Genomic DNA, 24,601 nt, shown 5'->3' on the forward strand with positions numbered 1-24,601 from the left:
AACTTTATACGATTGTGTGATATGGAAGAAATAAAAGCGACAGACTGCATAATAAAGGTCCATATCACAAGTGGCAATATAAAGTGACATTCTTTCGCATTAAGATTTTGTGCATCCAACCATAAAAGCGCATGACAACCTCTGCTTCCCTCTGCAAAGGGCCTATCTTTCACTTTTATCTCCTACCTTGCATAAGAGTCATGGTGATCTTCACCCTTCCTTTTTACATTTTATCCTTTGGCAAGCATGGTATGTTGGAAAGATCCTGGTATATATGGCTCATTAGATGTGAGTTTTCATGAACTATTATTGTTGACATTACCCTTGAGGTAAAACGTTGGGAGGCAAAACTATAAGCCCCTATCTTTCTCTATGTCCGATTAAAACTCCATACCCATAAGTATTGCGTGAGTGTCAGCAATTGTGAAAGACTATATGGTAGTTGAGTATGTGGACTTGCGGAAAAGCTCTTATATATTGACTCTTTCCTATGTTATGATAAATTGCAATTGCTCCAATGACTGAGATTATAGTTTGTTAGTTTTCAATGAAGTTTACTATTCATACTTGAAATTGTGATTGAATTATTACTCTAGCATAAGAAATTATATGACAAGAATTATATAAGTTGTTGTTCTAAGAATGATCATGATGCCCTCATGTCCGTATTTTATTTTTATCGACACCTCTATCTCTAAACATGTGGACATATTTTTCGATTTCGGCTTTCGCTTGAGGACAAGCGAGGTCTAAGCTTGGGGTAGTTGATACGTCCATTTTGCATCATGCTTTTATATCGATATTTATTGCATTATGGGCTATTATTACACATTATGTCACAATACTTATGCCTATTCTCTCTTATTTTACAAGGTTTACATAAAGAGGGAGAATGCCGGCAGCTGGGATTCTAGGCTGGAAAAGGAGCAAATATTAGAGACCTATTCTGCACAGCTCCAAAAGTCCTGAAACTTCACAGAAGACGTTTTTAGAATATATAAAAAATACTCAGCGGAAGAAGTTCACCAGGGGGCCACACCCTGCCCACGAGGGTGGGGGCACGCCCTACCCCCTGGGCGCGCCCCCTACCTCGTGGGCCCCCTGGTGGCCCTCCGGTGGCCATCTTCTACTATATGAAGTCTTTCGATCGGAAAAAAATCATAAGCCATCTTCTCGGACGAAACTCCGCCGCCACGAGGCGAAACCTTGGCGGAACCAATCTAGGGCTCTGGCGGAGTTGTTTTGCCGGGGAAAGTTCCCTCCGGGAGGGGGAAATCATCGCCATCATCATCACTAACGCTCCTCTCATCGGGAGAGGGCAATCTCCATCAACATCTTCACCAGCACCATCTCCTCTCAAAACCCTAGTTCATCTCTTGTATCCAATTCTTGTCTCCATGTCCGGGATTGGTACCTGTGGGTTGCTAGTAGTGTTAATTACTCCTTGTAGTTGATGCTAGTTGGTTTATTCGATGGAAGATCATATGTTCAGATCCTATATGCATATTAATACCCCTCTGATTATGAACATGAATATGCTTTATGAGTAGTTACGTTTGTTCCTGAGGACATGGGAGAAGTCTTGCTATTAGTAGTCATGTGAATTTGGTATTCGTTTGATATTTTGATGAGATGTATGTTGTCTCTCCTCTAGTGGTGTTATGTGAACGTCGACTACATAACACTTCACCATTATTTGGGCCTAGAGGAAGGCATTGGGAAGTAATAAGTAGATGATGGGTTGCTAGAGTGACAGAAGCTTAAACCCTAGTTTATGCGTTGCTTTGTAAGGGGCTGATTTGGATCCATATGTTTCATGCTATGGTTAGGTTTACCTTAATACTTTTGTTGTAGTTGTGGATGCTTGCAATAGAGGTTAATCATAAGTGGGATGCTTGTCCAAGTAAGGACAGTACCCAAGCACCGGTCCACCCACATATCAGATTATCAAAGTACCGAACGCGAATCTTATGAGCGTGATGAAAACTAGCTTGACGATATTCCCATGTGTCCTCGGGAGCGCTTTTCTCTATGTAAGAGTTTGTCCAGGCTTGTCCTTTGCTACAAAAAGCATTGGGCCACCTTGCTGCACTTTATTTACTTTTGTTACTTGTTTCTCATTACAAATTATATTATCACAAAATTGTCTGCTACCACTTATTTCAGTACTTGCAGAGAATACCTTGCTGGAAACCGCTTATCATTTCCTTCTGCTCCTCGTTGGTTTCGACACTCTTACTTATCGAAAGGACTACGATAGATCCCCTATACTTGTGGGTCATCACTTAATATGATGACATGCTACTTTATCATTGTGTTCACCTATTAGCTAGACTCTGACTCAGGTCCAAACTTATGCTGAAACTTGAGTTTTTAAATGGTTGTGGGGTACATATTGGGCAACAATCAATACTATCTGCCTACTATCTGGTTAATCTCGGGTGTCTACTATGAGTTTCATGTTGGGTGCAAACAAACATTAAAGGAGCCATTATCTGATTTTTAACTAAAGCTATTATCTGCCTGCTATCATTTGTTTTGGGTCTATCCATAGTTTGCTACCATCACTCTGGATTTGTGCATGCACTCCTTACATAATCTCACTATATTTTATTCCTATGCATGTCAGTTATTGTACACAATGGAACTGAACATGTAGAGCAAAAGAGATGAGCCTTGTGTGGCAATAAAATTTCATGCAGACATCGCTCCATGGTGGGCGCAAAGGCAGCCCCCCTCGACCCATTTCAGATCGTAATCAAGAGGAAGATAACTGTTCTGTGGGGGACTCAGAAGCAGAAGAGCACTCCTATTTACCCCATGAGGTCTTCGCTCTAACTTGGCATGCTGATGTTGGTAAAATCATGCATATGGTGCCTTGCATTGCTTACTGTATACATCAAAGATGTCATCTGCTTAGTTTAGACATGCTTTGTGTCAATGCCATCTGTTTAGTTTCTTTATCGTATATGTGAATCATGCAATGCCATCTTGTTTAGCCAAGCATCATATAAGTGAATTTTGCAATGCCACCTTGGTTAGCAAGTCATTTTATATGTGAATTATATCATGACATCATTTTTTTATTACGTGTTAATTTTTTCAACAATTTTAGTACATTCAATTACTCTTCCTGTGCATCAGCCATTCGGCACGGTCATGGAAAAATCTGGAGTGGAAACAAGGTCTTCAGAGCAGACAATGCTATCTGACGAAGTGCATGTCTTGCTGGTTACAGATAGCTCCTCAGAGGAGGATTCGGAGACAGATGACCAATCCTATTCCCCCCCCCCCCGAGGTGCATGCTCTAACTTGGCAGGGTTATGTTGCTCATATCGTGCGTATGGTATCTTGCATTGCTATGTCATTTGCTTAGTTTAGACATGCTTTGTGTGAATGCCACCTGTTTAGTGTCTAATTACCATATATGCGAATTATGCAATGCCATCTTGTTGCAAGACATTATATATGTGAATTATGCAATGATATCTTGTCGCAAGGCATTATATATGTGAATTATGCAATGCCATGTTGTTTAGCCAAGCGTCATATATGTGAATTATATCATGTCGTCATTTTTTGTATTTCTCATTGCTTTTGTCGACAATGTTTGTATATTCAACTGCTCTTCCTGTGCATCAACCATTTGAATTGGTGATGGAGAAATCTGGAGTGAAAACAAGGTCTTCGGAGCAGACAACGTTACCTGGTGAAGCAGATATCTTGCTGGTTACAGATAGCTCTTCAGAGGAGGATTCAGAGGCAGGTGACCAGTCCTATTATCCCCCTGAGGTGTATGCTCAAACTTGGCAGGGTTATATTACTCATATCATGCATATGTTGTATTGCAATGCTTAGTTTTTTTACATCATATACATGATATTGAATGCCATCTCCTTAGTTGACACATCATATATGCGATTGCCCTCTGCTCACTTCCTTAGTATATAAATCATATATTTGAATTATATCATGCCATGATGTTTACATAGACAGCATGTATCTGAATTATGGCATACCAACCCATTTTCTAAAGACATAATATAGTTATATCATCTCATCCTGTTCACACTTCACATAGTCATCATATTTTGAATTATGTCATTCTATCCGTGAATTATATCATGCCATCATGTTTCCATCGACGACATGTTTGTGATTTATGGCATGCCAACCAATTTAATAGACACATCATATAGTTATATCATGTCATCCTGTTTACATAGTCATCATATTTTGAACTATGGCATTCTATCCTGTTTAGTTAGCCACCATACATGTGAAATTGTGTCATGCTATCCTGTTTAATTAGCCATCATATATGTGAAATTATGTCCTCCTATTCTGTTTGGTTAGACAACATAAATGTGAATATTTCATGCCCTGTTTTCTTCCCTAATATCCATTGCACCTGTCTATCTTACAATGTCTGTACATTCAATTGCTTTTCTTGTTTATCAGTCATTTCAATTGGAGGGGGTGATGGCAGTATCTGTGGGAGTAAAAACACGGTCTCAGAAAAGATCGTGCTACCTGTCGATGGAGATAGAACCACGGTTGTACTTGCCCAAGAACCAGCCCCACCACCCATAACCTAGACTCACGCAGATTGTACCCCTACCCAGTTGGATAGAGAACCAGCTACACCCCTTCTAACCCCAGCCCCAGCAGATAGTAACCCAGTTCCCATTGACACATCATCATCTCCACCACAGAGCACCCAAACACGAGCAGTTAGTAAGGCAACTGCAGTGCCCAAAGCATGAGGACCACCACTCCGAACCCCAAGTCAACGCTTAAAGCAGAAGAAGAATTGTTCTCATGTCAGGTTCAGTAGCTATGGTTCATACTACTTTGCTCTTGCATCGCTGTATTTACTCATACCAACTAATTTCAAATTTGAAGGATGCAATTGAAACTCTAATGGCGCAACAGGTATGTTTTAAACCTATTTCTTTAACGTGTTTGTTGTTGTAATTTGCTCTATGTTGATTTCAGTTTCAATTGAATAAACAGTTATATTCTCATGCCATGCACCTTACAAGTGTTGTTATTGTTGTGTAGTTTCCCACACTTATATTCTGTCTAAGCTGCTTTGTCTTAAATAGATATGATTCGAACGGCATCTATCTTGATTTGGCAACATAAACTAGAATGATATAGACCATACAGTGACCATCCTACATAGATATATGTTTGTTTCATGTTGTTATCCTGTCCACCTTACTACTGAACTGGTTTACCAAAATGAGTTTCATATACTACATTGTAAACCTGTGATGTGTTTGTTTGTTTGTTTCTCTTTTAGAATGCGGATAAAATATTGGAGAAGAGTACCCCGTTATGCAATGGTACAGGAAGTAATGCATATAAGGTTCAAGGTAGTGAGACATCCCTGTTGGTCTCCAAGAAAGCTGATAAAAACTATATTGAAGACACTGAGACAACCCCAAAGTCATGTCTTGATGTAGTGTTCGAGTTACTGGCTACTACTGTTGGCACCAGCTCTTCAAAATCGCTGCGTGAATCATTTCAGCTTCTTGAGTCTCAACTTCAAGTTGAAAGACATCGATCAGATGTTATGCGACAGGAAGCCGAAGGATTGAGGAAGTCCCTGCAGAATTCAGATGCATACTTTCTGGTGCAACAACAAGTGCTGGAGGATTTAAGCGCCAAACAAGAGAAAGTTAATAAGCCTGCTAAGCATCTTGCCAGCATTATGGGTACCCAGGATATTGTTTCTTGAGCTCTTCTGAAGTGGTTTCAGTTCTGGACTTGTTTTGCTGCGGCGTTTATATGATGTTTTGTTCCCTACATTTGCACTGTAGGCGAACTTTGATGCCGAGTGGATGTAATATGTGTAATAGCCGTGATAGCCTAGCGTAAGTTTCTTGCCTGTTTATTTCCTTATTTTCTTGTTTATTTGTTTTCTTGTAGTCAGTGTAGTTCTTTTTCCGCGGTTTGCTAGTGGCCGCAATAACCTATTTTTTAAAACTAGGCCACATTAACCATGGGTTACATATTTACTGTAGTTAACATGGGCCTCGTACGGGCCATAGAAACAATGGGCCTTCTAAGGGCCATAGAAACAATGCGCCTTCTACGGGGCGTAGAAACCATGGGTCTTGTACGGGCCGTTGACACAATGGGCCTTGTACGGGCCGTATCATCAATGGGCCTTATACGGGCCGTATGATCGGTTGGCCAAACATGGGCCAATAATAGACCACATTATGGCCGTAAATGGTCTACAGTTGAAATCGTCCGTTCATGGGCCGACCATAACGGGCCGTCGTTAATCGGCCGTATTTGATGACGCTATGAAAACGGCCCAACGCATTAATGGGCCACAAACGGGCCGATGATACGTCTCCAATGTATCTATAATTTTTGATTGCTCCATGCTATATTATCTACTGTTTTGGACTATATTGGGCTTTATTATCCACTTTTATATTATTTTTGGGACTAACCTATTAACCGGAGGCCCAGCCCAGAATTGTTGTTTTTGCCTATTTTAGGGTTTCAAAGAAAAGGAATATCAAACGGAGTCCAAACGGAATGAAACCTTCGGGAACGTGATTTTCTCACCGAATACAACTCAGGAGACTTGGACCCTACGTCAAGCCAATTAACAGGAGGCCACGAGGTAGGGGGCGCGCCTGCCCCCCCAGGCACACCCTCTACCCTCGTGGGCCCCCTGTTGCTCCACCGACGTACTTCTTCCTCCTGTATATATCCACGTACCCCCAAACGATCAGATACGGAGCCAAAAACCTAACTCTACCACTGCAACTTTCTGTATCCACAAGATCCCATCTTGGGGCCTGTTCCGGAGCTCCGCCAGAGGGGGCATCGATCGCGGAGGGCTTCTACATCATCATCCAAGCCCCTCCGATGAAGTGTGAGTTGTTTACTTCAGACCTACGGGTCCATAGTTAGTAGCTAGATGGCTTCTTCTATCTTTTTGGATCTCAATACAGTGTTCTCCCCCTCTCTCGTGGAGATCTATTCGATGTAATCTTCTTTTTGCGGTGTGTTTGTTGAGACCGATGAATTATGGGTTTATGATCCAGTCTATCTATGAATAATATTTGAATATTCACTGAATTCTTTTATGTATGATTGGTTATCTTTTCAAGTCTCTTCGAATTATCAGTTTGGTTTGGCCTACTAGATTGGTTGTTCTTGCCATGGGAGAAGTGCTTAGCTTTGGGTTCGATCTTGTGGTGTCCTTTCCCAGTGACAGAAGGGGCAGCAAGGCTCGTATTGTATTGTTGCCATCGAGGATAACAAGATGGGGTTTTTATCATATTGCATGAAACTATCCCTCTACATCATGTCATCTTGCTTAAGGCGTTACTCTGTTTTTAACTTCATACTCTAGATGCATGCTGGATAGCGGTCGATGAGTGGAGTAATAGTAGTAGATGCAGGCATGAGTCAGTCTACTTGTCTCGGACGTGATGCCTATATACATGATCATACCTAGATATTCTCATAACTATGCTCAATTATGTCAATTTTTCAACAGTAATTTGTTCACCTGCCGTAGAATACTTATGCTCTTGAGAGAAGCCACAAGTGAAACCTATGGCCCCCGGGTCTCTTTCTCATCATATTAATCTCCATCACTTTATTATTGATTTGCTTTTACTTTGCCTTTTACTTTTCACTTTGCATCTCTATACCAAAAATACCAAAAATATTATTTATCATCTCTATAAGATCTCACTTTCGTAAGTGACCGTGAAGGGATTGACAACCCCTAAGCGCGTTGGTTGTGTTGAGCTATTGTTTTTGTGTAGGTACGAGGGACTCGCGCGTAGCCTCCTACTGGATTGATACCTTGGTTCTCAAAAACGGAGGGAAATACTTAAGCTACTTTGCCCCATCATCCTCTCCTCTTTGGGGAAATCCAACACAGTGCTCAAGGGGTAGCAAGAAGAATTTCTGGCGCCGTTGCCGGGGAGTCTGCGCAAAAGTCAACATACCAAGTACCCATCACAATCCCTATCTCCCGCATTACATTATTTTCCATTTGCCTCTCGTTTTCCTCTCCCCCACTTCACCCTTGCTGTTTTATTCGCCCTCTCTCTCTATCCTCCTTCTCTTTCTCTATTTGCCTCTTTTTGCCCGCTTGCCTTTTTGTTTGCTTGTGTGTTAGTTTGCTTGTTTGTCGGATGGCTCAAGATAATACTAAATTGTGTAACTTCACCAATACCAATAATAATGATTTCCTTAGCACTCCGGTTGCTCCTCTTACCGATGCTGAATCTTGTGAAATTAATGCTACTTTGCTGAATCTTGTCATGAAAGATCCGTTCTCCGGCCTTCCTAGTGAAGATGCCGCTACCCATCTTAATAGCTTCATTGATTTGTGTGACATGCAAAAGAAGAAAGATGTCGATAATGATGTTTTTAAATTGAAGCTATTTCCTTTTTCGCTCAGAGATCGTGCTAAATCTTGGTTTTCATCTTTGCCTAAAAATAGTATTGATTCATGGAACAAGTGCAAAGATGCTTTTATCTCTAAGTATTTTCCTCCCACTAAGATCATCTCTCTTAGAAACGATATTATGAATTTTAAGCAACTTGATCATGAACATGTTGCACAAGCTTGGGAGAGAATGAAATTAATGATACGTAATTGCCCTACTCATGGTTTAAATTTGTGGATGATTATACAAAAAATTTATGCCGGATTGAATTTTGCTTCTAGAAATCTTTTGGATTTGGTCGCAGGAGGAACTTTTATGGAAATCATTTTAGGAGAAGCTACTAAACTTCTAGATAATATTATGGTTAATTACTCTCAATGGCATACTGAAAGATCTACTAATAAAAAGGTGCAGGCGATAGAAGAAATTAATGTTTTGAGTCGAAAGATGGATGAACTTATGAAATTATTTGCTAATAAGAGTGTTTCTTCTGATCCTAATGATGTGCCCTTGTCTACTTTGATTGAGAATAATAATGAATCTATGGATGTGAATTTTGTTGGTAGGAACAATTTTGGTAACAACACGTATAGAGGAAATTTCAATCCTAGGCCTTATCCTAGTAATCCCTCTAACAATTATGGTAATTCCTACAACAATTCTTATGGAAATTATAATAAGATGCCCTCTGATTTTGAATCTAATACTAAAGAATTTATTTATTCACAAAAGAATTTTAATGCTATGATTGAAGAAAAATTGCTTAAGATTGATGATTTGGCTAGGAGCGTTGATAGAATTGCTCTTGATGTTGATTCTTTGAAACTTAGATCTATTCCACCTAAGCATGATATCAATGAGTCTCTCAAAGCCATGAGAATATCCATTGATGAGTGCAAAGAAAGAACCGCTAGGATGCGTGCTAAGAAAGATGCCTTTATAAAAGCGTGTTCTTCTAGTTCCTATGAAAATAATGATGAAGATCTAAAAGTTATTGATGTGTCCCCTATTAAATCTTTGTTTTTCAATATGAATCTTGATAATGGTGGGACTGAATATGATCCACCTCTACCTAGAAGGCGTTCCAATAATTCTGAATCTTTTGATCTTGATGCTAAATTTGATAAAAGTGGGATTGAAGAAACTAAAACCCTAGATGTTGCTAAACCCACTATTATGGATTTCAAGGAATCTAACTATGAAAATTGCTCTTTTATTGATTGTATTTCCTTGTTGCAATCCGTGCTAAATTCTCCTCATGCTTATAGTCAAAATAAAGCGTTTACTAAACATATCGTTGATGCCTTGATGCAATCTTATGAAGAAAAACTTGAATTGGAAGTTTCTATCCCTAGAAAACTTTATGATGAGTAGGAACCAACTATTAAAATTAAAATTAAAGATCATGAGTTTTATGCTTTGTGTGATTTGGGTGCTAGTGTCTCTACTATTCCCAAAACTTTGTGTGATTTGCTAGATTTCCGTAATTTTGATGATTGCTCTCTAAACTTGCATCTTGCGGATTCCACTATTAAGAAACCTATGGGAAGAATTAATTATGTTCTTATTGTTGCAAATAGGAATTATGTGCCTGTAGATTTTATCGTTCTTGATATAGATTGCAATCCTTCTTGCCCTATTATTCTCGGTAGACCTTTCCTTAGAACGGTTGGTGCAAATATTGATATGAAGGAAGGGAATATTAGATTCCAATTTCCGTTAAAAAAGGGAATGGAACACTTCCTTAGAAACAAAATAAAATTACCATATGAATCTATCATGAGAGCCACTTATGGATTGCCTACCAAAGATGGCAATACCTAGATCTATTCTTGCATGTTACGCCTAGCTAGGGGCGTTAAACGATAGCGCTTGTTGGGAGGCAACCCAATTTTATTTTTATTCCTTGATTTTTTCTCCTGTTTAGTAATAAATAAATTATTTAGCCTATGTTTTGGTTGTGTCTTTTTGTGTTTAATTAGTGTTAGTGCCAAGTAGAACCGTTGGGAAGACTTGGGGAAAGTCTTGTTGAACTTGCTGTAAAAAACAGAAACTTTAGCGCTCACGAGAACTCCTGTCATTTTTATTTTGATAGTGATATTTAGTTAATTCCTTTTGAAGATGATTAATAGATAAATTCCTCACGTCCATCAATTTATTTTAGAATTTTTGGGGTTCCAGATCTTGCGCTAGCTACAGATTACAACAGACTGTTCTGTTTTTGACAGATTCTGTTTTTCGTGTGTTGTTTGCTTATTTTGATGAATCTATGGCTAGTAAAATAGTTTATAATCCATAGAGAAGTTGGAATACAGTAGTTATAACACCCATATAAATAAATAATGAGTTCATTACAGTACCTTGAAGTGGTCTTTTGTTTTCTTTCGCTAACGGAGCTCACGAGATTTTCTACTTTGAGTTTTGTGTTGTGAAGTTTTCAAGTTTTGGGTAAAGATTTGATGGATTATGGAACAAGGAGTGGCAAGAGCCTAAGCTTTGGGATGCCCATGACACCCCCAATATAATCTAAGGACACCTAAAAGCCAAAGCTTGGGGATGCCCCGGAAGGCATCCCCTCTTTCGTCTACTTCTATCGGTAACTTTACTTGGAGCTATATTTTTATTCACCACATGATATGTGTTTTGCTTGGAGCGTCTTTTATGATTTGAGTCTTTGCTTGTTAGTCTACCACAATCATCCTTGCTGTACACACCTTTTGAGAGAGCCATACATTATTTGGGATTTGATAGAATACTCTATGTGCTTCATTTATATCTTTTTAGTTATATAATTTTGCTCTAGTGCTTCACTTATATCTTTTAGAGCACGGTGGTGGATTTGTTTTATAGAAACTATTGATCTCTCATGATTCACTTAGATTATTTTGAGAGCCTTAATAGCATGGTAATTTTCTTAATAATAATATGCTTGGTATTCAAGATTTGTAAAACTTTCTTTTGAGTGCGGTGAATACTAAGAAAAAAATTGATGCTTGATAATTGTTTTGAGATATGAGGATGGTGATATTAGAGTCATGCTAGTTGAGTAGTTGTGAATTTGAGAAATTCTTGTGTTAAAGTTTGTGATTCCCGTAGCATGCACGTATGGTGAACCATTATGTGATGAAGTCGGAGCATGATTTATTTATTGATTGTCTTCCTTATGAGTGGTGGTCGGGGACGAGCGATGGTCTTTTCCTACCAATCTATCCCCATAGGAGCATGCGCGTAATACTTTGCTTTGATAACTTCTAGATTTTTGCAATAAGTATATGAGTTCTTTATGACTAATGTTGAGTCCATGGATTATACGCACTTTCCTTCCTTCCACCATTACTAGCCTCTCTAATACCGCACACTTTTCGCCGGTATCATACACCCACCAAATACCTTCCTCAAAACAGCCACCATACCTACCTATCATGGCATGTCCATAGCCATTTCGAGATATATTGCCATGCAACTTTCCACCATTCCGTTCATTATGACACGCTCCATCATTGTCATATTGCTAGCATGATCATGTAGCTGACATCGTATTTGTGGCAAAGCCACGGTTCATAATTCTTTCATACATGTCACTCTTGATTCATTGCATATCCCAGTACACCGCCGGAGGCATTCATATAGAGTCATATTTTGTTCTAAGTATTGAGTTGTAATTGTTGAGTTGTAAGAAAAATAAAAAGTGTGATGATCATCATTTTTAGAGCATTGTCCCAAGTGAGGAAAGGATGATGGAGACAATGATTCCCCCACAAGTCGGGATGAGACTCCGGACGAAAAAAAGAGAAAAAGAGTCCATAAAAAGAGAAGGACCAAAAAAATGAGAGAAAAAGAGAGAAGGGACAATGTTACTATCCTTTTACCACACTTGTGCTTCAAAGTAGCACCATGATCTTCATGATAGAGAGTCTCTCATTCTGTCACTTTTGTATACTAGTGGGAATTTTTCGTTATAGAACTTGGCTTGTATATTCCAATGATGGGCTTCCTCAAAATGCCCTAGGTCTTCTTGAGGAAGCAAGTTGGATGCACACCCACTTAGTTTCTTTTGTTGATCTTTCATATACTTATAGCTCTAGTGCATCCGTTGCATGGCAATCCCTACTCACTCACATTGATATCTATTGATGGGCATCTCCATAGCTCGTTGATACGCCTAGTTGATGTGAGACTATCTTCCCCTCTTTTGTCTTCTCCACAACCACCATTCTATTCCACATATAGTGCCATATCCATGGCTCACGCTCGTGTATTGTGTGAAGATCGATTTTTTTTTTGAAAATGTCAAAAGTATGCAACAATTGCTTGGCTTGTCATTGGGGTTGTGCATGATTTAAATACTTTGTGCGGTGAAGATAGAGCATAGCAAGACTATATGATTTTGTAGGGATAGCTTTCTTTGGCCATGTTATTTTGAGAAGACATAATTGCTTTGTTAGTATGCTTGAAGTATTATTATTTTTATGTCAACATGAACTTTTGTCTTGAATCTTTTGAATCTGTATATTCATACCACAATTAAGAAGAATTACATTGAAATTATGCCAAGTAGCACTCCACATCAAAAATTCTACTTTTTATCATTTACCTACTCGAGGACGAGCAGGGATTAAGCTTGGGGATGCTTGATACGTCTCCGACGTATCTATTATTTTTGATTGCTCCATGCTATATTATCTACTGTTTTGGACTATATTGGGCTTTATTATCCACTTTTATATTATTTTTGGGACTAACCTATTAACCGGAGGCCCAGCCCACAATTGCTGTTTTTGCCTGTTTTAGGGTTTCAAAGAAAAGGAATATCAAACGGAGTCCAAACGGAATGAAACCTTCGGGAACGTGATTTTCTCACCGAATACAACTCAGGAGACTTGGACCCTACGTCAAGCCAATTAACAGGAGGCCACGAGGTAGGGGGCGCGCCTGCCTCCCCCCCAGGCACACCCTCCAGCCTCGTGGGCCCCCTGTTGCTCCACCGACATACTTCTTCCTCCTGTATATATCCACGTACCCCCAAACGATCAGATACGGAGCCAAAAACCTAACTCTACCGCCGCAACTTTCTGTATCCACGAGATCCCATCTTTGGGCCTGTTCCGGAGCTCCACCAGAGGGGGCATCGATCGCGGAGGGCTTCTACATCATCATCCAAGCCCCTCCGATGAAGTGTGAGTTGTTTACTTCAAACCTACGGGTCCATAGTTAGTAGCTAGATGGCTTCTTCTATCTTTTTGGATCTCAATACAATGTTCTCCCCCTCTCTCGTGGAGATCTATTCGATGTAATCTTCTTTTTGCGGTGTGTTTGTTGAGACCGATGAATTATGGGTTTATGATCCAGTCTATCTATGAATAATATTTGAATATTCACTAAATTCTTTTATGTATGATTGGTTATCTTTGCAAGTCTCTTCGAATTATCAGTTTGGTTTGGCCTACTAGATTGGTTGTTCTTGCCTTGGGAGAAGTGCTTAGCTTTGGGTTTGATCTTGTGGTGTCCTTTCCCAGTGACAGAAGGGGCAGCAAGGCACGTATTGTATTGTTGCCGTCGAGGATAACAAGATGGGTTTTTTTATCATATTGCATGAAACTATCCCTCTACATCATGTCATCTTGCTTAAGGCATTACTCTGTTTTTAACTTCATACTCTAGATGCATGCTGGATAGCGGTCGATGAGTGGAGTAATAGTAGTAGATGCAGGCATGAGTCGGTCTACTTGTCTCGGACGTGATGCCTATATACATGATCATACCTAGAAATTCTCATAACTATGCTCAATTCTGTCAATTTCTCAACAGTAATTTGTTCACCCGCCGTAGAATACTTATGCTCTTGAGAGAGGCCACAAGTGAAACATATGGCCCCGGGGTCTCTTTCTCATCATATTAATCTCCATCACTTTATTATTGCTTTGCTTTTACTTTGCCTTTTACTTTTCACTTTGCATCTCTATACCAAAAATACCAAAAATATTATTTATCATCTCTATCAGATCTCACTTTCATAACTAACCGTGAAGGGATTGACAACCCCTAAGCGCGTTGGTTGCGTTGAGCTATTTTTTTGTGTAGGTACGAGGGATGCACGCATACCCTCCTACTAGATTGATACCTTGGTTCTCAAAAACTGAGGGAAATACTTACGCTACTTTGCCGCATCATCCTCTCCTCTTTGGGGAAATCCAACGCAGTGCTCAAGAGGTAGCAAGAAGAATTTCTGGTGCCGTTGCCGGAAAGTCTGTGCAAAAGTCAACATACCAAGTACCCATCACAATCCCTATCTCCCGCATTACATTATTTTCCATTTGCCTCTCATTTTCCTCTCCCCCACTTCACCCTTGCTGTTTTATTCGCCCTCTCTCTCTCTCTCTATCCTCCTTCTCTTTCTCTATTTGCCTCTTTTTGCCCGCTTGCCTTTTTGTTTGCTTGTGTGTTAGTTTGCTTGTTTGTCGCGATGGCTCAAGATAATACTAAATTGTGTGACTTCACCAATACCAATAATAATGATTTCCTTAGCACTCCGGTTGCTCCTCTTACCGATGCTGAATCTTGTGAAATTAATGCTACTTTGCTGAATCTTGTCATGAAAGATCCGTTCTCCAGCCTTCCTAGTGAAGATGCCGCTACCCATCTTAATAGCTTCATTGATTTGTGTGACATGCAAAAGAAGAAAGATGTCGATAATGATGTTTTTAAATTGAAGCTATTTCCTTTTTCGCTTAGAGATCGTGCTAAATCTTAGTTTTCATCTTTGCCTAAAAATAGTATTGATTCATGGAACAAGTGCAAAGATGATTTTATCTCTAAGTATTTTCCTCCCGCTAAGATCATCTCTCTTAGAAACGATATTATGAATTTTAAGCAACTTGATCATGAACATGTTGCACAAGCTTGGGAGAGAATGAAATTAATGATACGTAATTGCCCTACTCATGGTTTAAATATGTGGATGATTATACAAAATATTTATGCCGGATTGAATTTTGCTTCTAGAAATATTTTCGATTCGGTCGCGGGAGGAACTTTTATGGCAATCACTTTAGGAGAAGCTACTAAACTCCTAGATAATATTATGGTTAATTATTCTCAACGGCATACTGAAAGATCTACTAATAAAAAGGTGCGTGCGATAGAAGAAATTAATGTTTTGAGTGGAAAGATGGATGAACTTATGAAATTATTTGCTAATAAGAGTGTTTCTTCTGATCCTAATGATGTGCCCTTGTCTACTTTGATTGAGAATAATAATGAATCTATGGATGTGAATTTTGTTGGTAGGAACAATTTTGGTAACAACGCGTATAGAGGAAATTTCAATCCTAGGCCTTATCCTAGTAATCCCTCTAACAATTATGGTAATTCCTACAACAATTCTTATGGAAATTATAATAAGATGCCCTCTGATTTTGAATCTAATATTAAAGAATTTATTTATTCGCAAAAGAATTTTAATGCTATGATTGAAGAAAAATTGCTTAAGATTGATGATTTGGCTAGGAACGTTGATAGAATTGCACTTGATGTTGATTCTTTGAAACTTAGATCTATTCCACCTAAGCATGATATCAATGAGTCTCTCAAAGCCATGAGAATTTCCATTGATGAGTGCAAAGAAAGAACCGCTAGGATGCGTGCTAAGAAAGATGCATTTATAAAAGCGTGTTCTTCTAGTTCCTATGAAAATAATGATGAAGATCTAAAAGTTATTGATGTGTCCCCTATTAAATCTTTGTTTTTCAATATGAATCTTGATAATGATGGGACTGAATATGATCCACCTCTACCTAGAAGGCGTTCCAATAATTCTGAATCTTTTGATCTTGATGCTAAATTTGATAAAAGTGGGATTGAAGAAACTAAAACCCTAGATGTTGCTAAACCCACTATTATGGATTTCAAGGAATCTAACTATGAAAATTGCTCTTTGATTGATTGTATTTCCTTGTTGCAATCCGTGCTAAATTCTCCTCATGCTTATAGTCAAAATAAAGCGTTTACTAAACATATCGTTGATGCCTTGATGCAATCTTATGAAGAAAAACTTGAATTGGAAGTTTCTATCCCTAGAAAACTTTATGATGAGTATGAACCAACTATTAAAATTAAAATTAAAGATCATGAGTTTTATGCTATGTGTGATTTGGGTGCTAGTGTCTCTACTATTCCCAAAACTTTGTGTGATTTGCTAGATTTCCGTAATTTTGATGATTGCTCTCTAAACTTGCATCTTGCGGATTCCACTATTAAGAAACCTATGGGAAGAATTAATGATGTGCTTATTTTTGCAAATAGGAATTATGTGCCCGTAGATTTTATCGTTCTTGATATAGATTGCAATCCTTCTTGCCCTATTATTCTCGGTAGACCTTTCCTTAGAACGGTTGGTGCAATTATTGATATGAAGGAAGGGAATATTAGATTCCAATTTCCATTAAAAAAGGGCATGGAACACTTCCCTAGAAAGAAAATAAAATTACCATATGAATCTATCATGAGAGCCACTTATGGATTGCCTACCAAAGATGGCAATACCTAGATCTATTCTTGCATGTTACGCCTAGCTAGGGGCGTTAAACGATAGAGCTTGTTGGGAGGAAACCCAATTTTATTTTTATTCCTTGCGTTTTTCTCCTGTTTAGTAATAAATAAATTATTTAGCCTATGTTTTGGTTGTGTTTTTTTGTGTTTAATTAGTGTTAGTGCCAAGTAGAACCGTTGGGAAGACTTGGGGAAAGTCTTCTTGAACTTAGTGTAAAAAACAGAAACTTTAGCGCTCACGAGAACTGCTGTCATTTTTATTTTGATAGTGGTATTTAGTTAATTCTTTTTGAAGATGATTAATAGATAAATTCCTCACGTTAATAAATTTATTTTAGAATTTTTGGGGTTCCAGATCTTGCCCTAGCTACAGATTACAACAGACTGTTCTGTTTTTGACAGATTCTGTTTTTCGTGTGTTGTTTGCTTATTTTGATGAATCTATGGCTAGTAAAATTGTTTATAATCCATAGAGAAGTTGGAATACAGTAGTTATAACACCCATATAACTAAATAATGAGTTCATTACAGTGCCTTGAAGTGGTCTTTTGTTTTCTTTCGCTAACGGAGCTCACGAGATTTTCTACTTTGAGTTTTGTGTTGTGAAGTTTTCAAGTTTTGGGTAAAGATTTGATGGATTGTGGAACAAGGAGTGGAAAGAGCCTAAGCTTTGGGATGCCCATGACACCCCCAATATAATCTAAGGACACCTAAAAGCCAAATCTTGGGGATGCCCCGGAAGGCATCCCCTCTTTCGTCTACTTCTATCGGTAACTTTACTTGGAGCTATATTTTTATTCACCACATGATATGTGTTTTGCTTGGAGCATCTTTTATGATTTGAGTCTTTGCTTGTTAGTCTACCACAATCATCCTTGCTGTACACACCTTTTGAGAGAGCCATACATTATTTGGGATTTGATAGAATATTGTATGTGCTTCATTTATATCTTTTTAGTTATATAATTTTGCTCTAGTGCTTAACTTATATCTTTTAGAGCACAGTGGTGGATTTGTATTATAGAAACTATTGACCTCTCATGATTCACTTAGATTATTTTGAGAGCCTTAATAGCATGGTAATTTTCTTAATAATAATATGCTTGGTATTCAAGATTTGTAAAACTTTCTTTTGAGTGCGGTGAATACTAAGAAAAAAATTGATGCTTGATAATTGTTTTGAGATATGAGGATGGTGATATTAGAGTCATGCTAGTTGCGTAGTTGTGAATTTGAGAAATGCTTGTGTTAAAGTTTGTGATTCCCGTAGCATGCACGTATGGTGAACCGTTATGTGATGAAGTCGGAGCATGATTTATTTATTGATTGTCTTCCTTATGAGTGGTGGTTGGGGACGAGCGATGGTCTTTTCCTACCAATCTATCCCCATAGGAGCATGCGCGTAATACTTTGCTTTGATAACTTCTAGATTTTTGCAATAAGTATATGAGTTCTTTATGACTAATGTTGAGTCCATGGATTATACGCACTTTCCTTCCTTCCACCATTACTAGACTCTCTAATACTGCGCACTTTTCGCTGGTATCATACACCCACCAAATACCTTCCTCAAAACAGCCACCATACCTACCTATCATGGCATTTCCATAGCCATTCCGAGATATATTGCCATGCAACTTTCCACCATTCCGTTCATTATGACACGCTCCATCATTGTCATATTGCTAGCATGATCATGTAGGTGACATCGTATTTGTGGCAAAGCCACAGTTTATAATTCTTTCATACATGTCACTCTTGATTCATTGCATATCCCAGTACACCGCCGGAGGCATTCATATAGAGTCATATTTTGTTCTAAGTATTGAGTTGTAATTGTTGAGTTGTAAGAAAAATAAAAAGTGTGATGATCATCATTTTTAGAGCATTGTCCCAAGTGAGGAAAGGATGATGGAGACAATGATTCCCCCACAAGTCGGGATGAGACTCAGGACGAAAAAAAAAGAGAAAAAGAGGCCATAAAAAAGAGAAGGACCAAAAAATGAGAGAAGAAGAGAGAAGGGACAATGTTACTATCCTTTTACCACACTTGTGCTTCAAAGTAGCACCATGATCTTCATGATAGAGAGTCTCTCATTCTGTCACTTTCATATACTAGTGGGAATTTTTCGTTATAGAACTTGGCTTGTATATTCCAAAGATGGGCTTCCTCAAAATGCCCTAGGTCTTCTTGAGGAAGCAAGTTGGATGCACACCCACTTAGTTTCTTTTGTTGATCTTTCATATACTTATAGCTCTAGTGCATCCGTTGCATGGCAATCCCTACTCACTCACATTGATATCTATTGATGGGCATCTCCATAGCTCGTTGATACGCCTAGTTGATGTGAGACTATCTTCCCCTCTTTTGTATTCTCCACAACCACCATTCTATTCCACATATAGTGCCATATCCATGGCTTACGCTCGTGTATTGTGTGAAGATCGAATTTTTTTTGAAAATGTCAAAAGTATGCAACAATTGCTTGGCTTGTCATCGGGGTTGTGCATGATTTAAATACTTTGTGTGGTGAAGATAGAGCATAGCAAGACTATATGATTTTGTAGGGATAGCTTTCTTTGGCCATGCTATTTTGAGAAGACATAATTGCTTTGTTAGTATGCTTGAAGTATTATTATTTTTATGTCAACATGAAATTTTGTCTTGAATCTTTTGAATCTGTATATTCATACCACAATTAAGAAGAATTACATTGAAATTATGCCAAGTAGCACTCCACATCAAAAATTCTATTTTTTATCATTTACCTACTCAAGGATGAGCAGGGATTAAGCTTGGGGATGCTTGATACGTCTCCAACGTATCTATAATTTTTGATTGCTCCATGCTATATTATCTACTGTTTTGGACTATATTGGGCTTTATTATCCACTTTTATATTATTTTTGGGACTAACCTATTAACCGGAGGCCCAGCCCAGAATTGTTGTTTTTGCCTGTTTTAGGGTTTCGAAGAAAAGAATATCAAATGGAGTCCAAACGGAATGAAACCTTCGAGAACGTGATTTCCTCATCGAATACAACTCAGGAGACTTGGACCCTACGTCAAGCCAATTAACAGGAGGCCACGAGGTAGGGGGCACGCTTGCCCCCCAAGCGCGCCCTCCACCCTCGTGGGCCCCCTGTTGCTCCACCGACGTACTTCTTCCTCCTGTATATATCCACGTACCCCCAAACGATCAGATACGGAGCCAAAAACCCAACTCCACCACCGCAACTTTCTGTATCCACGAGATCCCATCTTGGGGCCTGTTCCGGAGCTCCGCCGGAGGGGGCATCAATCACGGAGGGCTTCTACATCATCATCCAAGCCCCTCCGATGAAGTGTGAGTAGTTTACTTCAGACCTACGGGTCCATAGTTAGTATCTAGATGGCTTCTTCTCTCTTTTTGGATCTCAATACAATGTTCCCCCCTCTCTCGTGGAGATCTATTTGATGTAATCTTATTTTTGTGGTGTGTTTGTTGAGATCGATGAATTATGGCTTTATGATCCAGTCTATCTATGAATAATATTTGAATCTTCTCTGAATTCTTTTATGTATGATTGGTTATCTTTGCAAGTCTCTTCGAATTATCAGTTTGGTTTGGCCTACTAGATTGGTTTTTCTTGCCATGGGAGAAGTGCTTAGCTTTGGGTTCGATCTTGTGGTGTCCTTTCCCAGTGACAGAAGGGGCGGCAAGGCACGTATTGTATTGTTGCCATCGAGGATAACAAGATGGGTTTTTTATCATATTGCATGAAACTATCCCTCTACATCATGTCATCTTGCTTAAGGTGTTAATCTGTTTTTAACTTAATACTCTAGATGCATGCTGGATAGCGGTCGATGAGTGGAGGAATAGTAGTTGATGCAGGCAGGAGTCGGTCTACTTGTCTCAAACGTGATGCCTATATACATGATCATACCTAGATATTCTCATAACTATGCTCAATTCTGTCAATTGCTCAACAGTAATTTGTTCACCCACTGTAGAATACTTATGCTCTTGAGAGAAGCCACTAGTGAAACCTATGGCCCCGGGGTCTCTTTCTCGTCATATTAATCTCCATCACTTTATTATTGCTTTGCTTTTACTTTGCCTTTTACTTTTCACTTTGCATCTCTATACCAAAAATACCAAAAATATTATTTATCATCTCTATCAGATCTCACTTTCGTAACTGACCGTGAAGGGATTGACAACCCCTAAGCGCGTTGGTTGCGTTGAGCTATTTTTTTGTGTAGGTACGAGGGACTCACGCGTACCCTCCTACTAGATTGATACCTTGGTTCTCAAAAACTAAGGGAAATACTTACGCTACTTTGCTGCATCATCCTCTCCTCTTCGGGGAAATCCAACGCAGTGCTCAAGAGGTAGCAGCCGACTGTAACCATGGGCTGAATTTGGCCCACAAGCAGAAAATGACAGTAACGGGCCAAAAGGAAACGAATGCTGAATAAATGGGCCGTGAGAAGGCCGAAAGATAACATGGGCTATAAACGGCCCAACGGAATAATCGGCCGTTAATGGGTATAAAGTGATACATTGTTCATTACGGGCCAGTTTTACTAGGGTCGCTAATGGGCCGAGGGTTACTAAGGGCCTCATATGGGCCGAAAGACGTCATGGGCCATACATGGGCCGAAAGTTAAAACGGGCTAGAATTATATTGGATGGCCCAGATGACGCTACTGGGCCTAATTCGGATAGGTTGTAAACGGGCCCTGGGTTAGCGGGGTGAAAATGGGCTATATGCGAACATGTCGTTAACAGGCTTGCCATGGGCCGGCCCGCCACCTTTTTACCAAGTCAAATGGGTCGGCCTTTTCATAGGAATGGGCCTCTGTTGGGACGTGCCACGTGTTGACGTGTCATAGGTGCTTTGGGTCCAATGAGTGGATGACATCTGTCCCAACGGCGAGCCGACACGTGTTCCCTCCAGCCAATGATGATTTTACACATGGAAAATCCCCATTGGTCAAGGCTGTTAACGGGTTATCGGATACAAAAGTAGACCCGATAGCTTAACGGCGTTCCGCTACGGTGGATGCCACGTGTCGGTCACCCTTGACGAAAGCACTTCTATGACGCGTGATTTATGGTCATGGAAGTGGACACTTCTATGATGATAATTTTGGTAATGTCATGGAACGCTTCTACGACAGCACATGTATGACTATCTTGATTTTGTCATAAAATTGTCATGGATGTACATGCTTGACAGAAAACGTGACCTACTGTGAAAAACACGTATCATCAAGGAAGTGTATTTTTTTGTAGTGCTCGCAGTGTACCAGGATGTGCAATGATCTAGCATAGCAATGACATCAAAAAACGGACAAGACATGAAAACATCATGCTAGCTATCTTACGATCATGCAAAGCAATATGACAATAAATGCTCAAGTCATGTATATGATGATGATGGAAGTTGCAGGCAATATATCTCGGAATGGCTATGGAAATGTCATGATAGGTAGGTATGGTGGCTGTTTTGAGGAAGATATAAGGAGGCTTATGTGTCAAAGAGCGTATCGTATCACGGGATTTCGATGCACCGGCGAAGTTTGCACCGACTCTCGAGGTGAGAAAGGGCAATGCACGGTACCAAAGAGGCTAGCAATGATGGAAGGGTGAGAGTGCGTATAATACATGGACTCAACATTAGTCATAAAGAACTCACATAATTATTTCAAAAATCTATTAGCCATCAAAACAAAGTACTACGTGCATGCTCCTAGGGGGATAGATTGTTAGGAAAAGACCATCGCTCGTCCCTGACTGCCACTCATAAGGAAGACAATCAAAGAAACGCCTCATGCTTCAAATTTGTTACACAACGGTTACCATAAGTGCATGCTACGAGACTTGCAAACCTCAACACAAGTATTTCTCAAATTCACAATTACACACTAGCATGACTCTAATATCACCATCTTTATATCGCAAAACTATTGCAAGGAATCAAACATATCATATTCAGTGATCTACAAGTTTTCTGTAGGATTTTATGACTACCCATGTGAATGACCTGTTCCTGTCAACTCTCTAAATAGATATAAGTGAAGCAAGAGAGTTTAATTCTTTCTACAAAAGATATGCCCAAGCTCTAACAAATATAATTAAAGCAAAAGAGCATTCTGCAAATGGCGGTTTTCTATGTGTAGGGAAACAGGCAATCCAAACTTCAAATGATATAAGTGAAGCACATGAAGCATTCTATAAAGCCATACTGAAAAGATATAAGTGAAGTGCAAAGAGCATTCCATAAATCAACCATGGACTACCTCATACCAGCATGGTTCATCAAAGAAAAGTGAAAACTAAATGCAAAAGACGCTCCAAGACTTGCACATATCACATGAACGAAACAAACCGAAAACATACCGATACTTGTTGAAGAAAGATGGGATGCCTTCCGAGGCATCCCCAAGCTTAGACGCTTGAGTCTCCTTGAATATTTACTTGGGGTGCCTTGGGCATCCCCAAGCTTGAGCTCTTGCCTCTCCTCCTTCTCCTCTTATCGAGACCTCCTCGATCCTTGATCGCTTCATCCACACAAAACTCAACAGAAAGTTCGGTAAGATCCGTTAGTATAATAAAGCAAATCACTACTTTAAGTACTGTTGCAAACCAATTCATATTTTATTTTTGCATCATAGCTACTGTAATATAACTTTTCCATGGCTTAATCCACTGATAGAAATCGATAGTTTCATCAAAACAAGCAAACTATGTATCAAAAACAGAATTTGTCTTAAACAGGACAGTCTGTAGTAATCTGAACATTCACCATACTTCTGGTAGTCCAAAAATTCTGAAAAAAGGAAAAATAAACAATTTGTATAAAGGCAGTGAAAAAGGTTTCAGGACCATTTTACATTCCAGTAAAAAATGTAAAATCACGCACTACAGCCAAAGTTTCTATTTTGCACCGCACGAACCAACAAGCAATGTAAACATCCTAAAGGCAAATCTTGGCACATTATTTTTATGATACAATGGAATTGTACAAGGAGAAAATTATTTTTGTTGAAAAGTTTCTGTAATCAAGGGTCACAAAGTTTCCGTGAGCAAGAACAAAGTTCAAGGCTAGCTCCCACTTTAATAATGCTCGTTTTTCTCACTTTCGCTTTTCTTTTTGAAAAGTTTTGGGTTCCCCTCTTTATTTTTTTTGTTTTTAAACTATATAAAAGCACAACAGAAATAAATGGCTCTCTAAAACTTACGGGTTGTCTCCCTGGCAGCGCTTTCTGTAAAGCCATTAAGCTAGGCATATAGTGCTCAAGTAATGGATCCACCCGGATCCATGTATATCAAAGCCAATTTTAATTAACAATTATTTGTGATTTAGTAGTGAGCACAAAGTAACATATATCATGCAACAACAAAGTCTAACTCTCTTTCTATGCATCGGCATGTCATAAAAGAACAATTCATGCACACATAGTAAAGGCCAATGCATAGTATAAACGGTTTCTTGCAATTTTATCATATTGGAAACATGGAGAGGCGGAGATGTAGTTCCTCTATCATAATAATTGCAAGTAGGAGCGGCAAGCACATGCATATTATATGTATCAAAATCAGCATGTGTACAATTAAAAC

The sequence above is a fragment of the Triticum aestivum genome, chromosome 7A (genome assembly GCF_018294505.1).
Source record: "Triticum aestivum cultivar Chinese Spring chromosome 7A, IWGSC CS RefSeq v2.1, whole genome shotgun sequence".
Taxonomy (NCBI): domain Eukaryota; kingdom Viridiplantae; phylum Streptophyta; class Magnoliopsida; order Poales; family Poaceae; genus Triticum; species Triticum aestivum.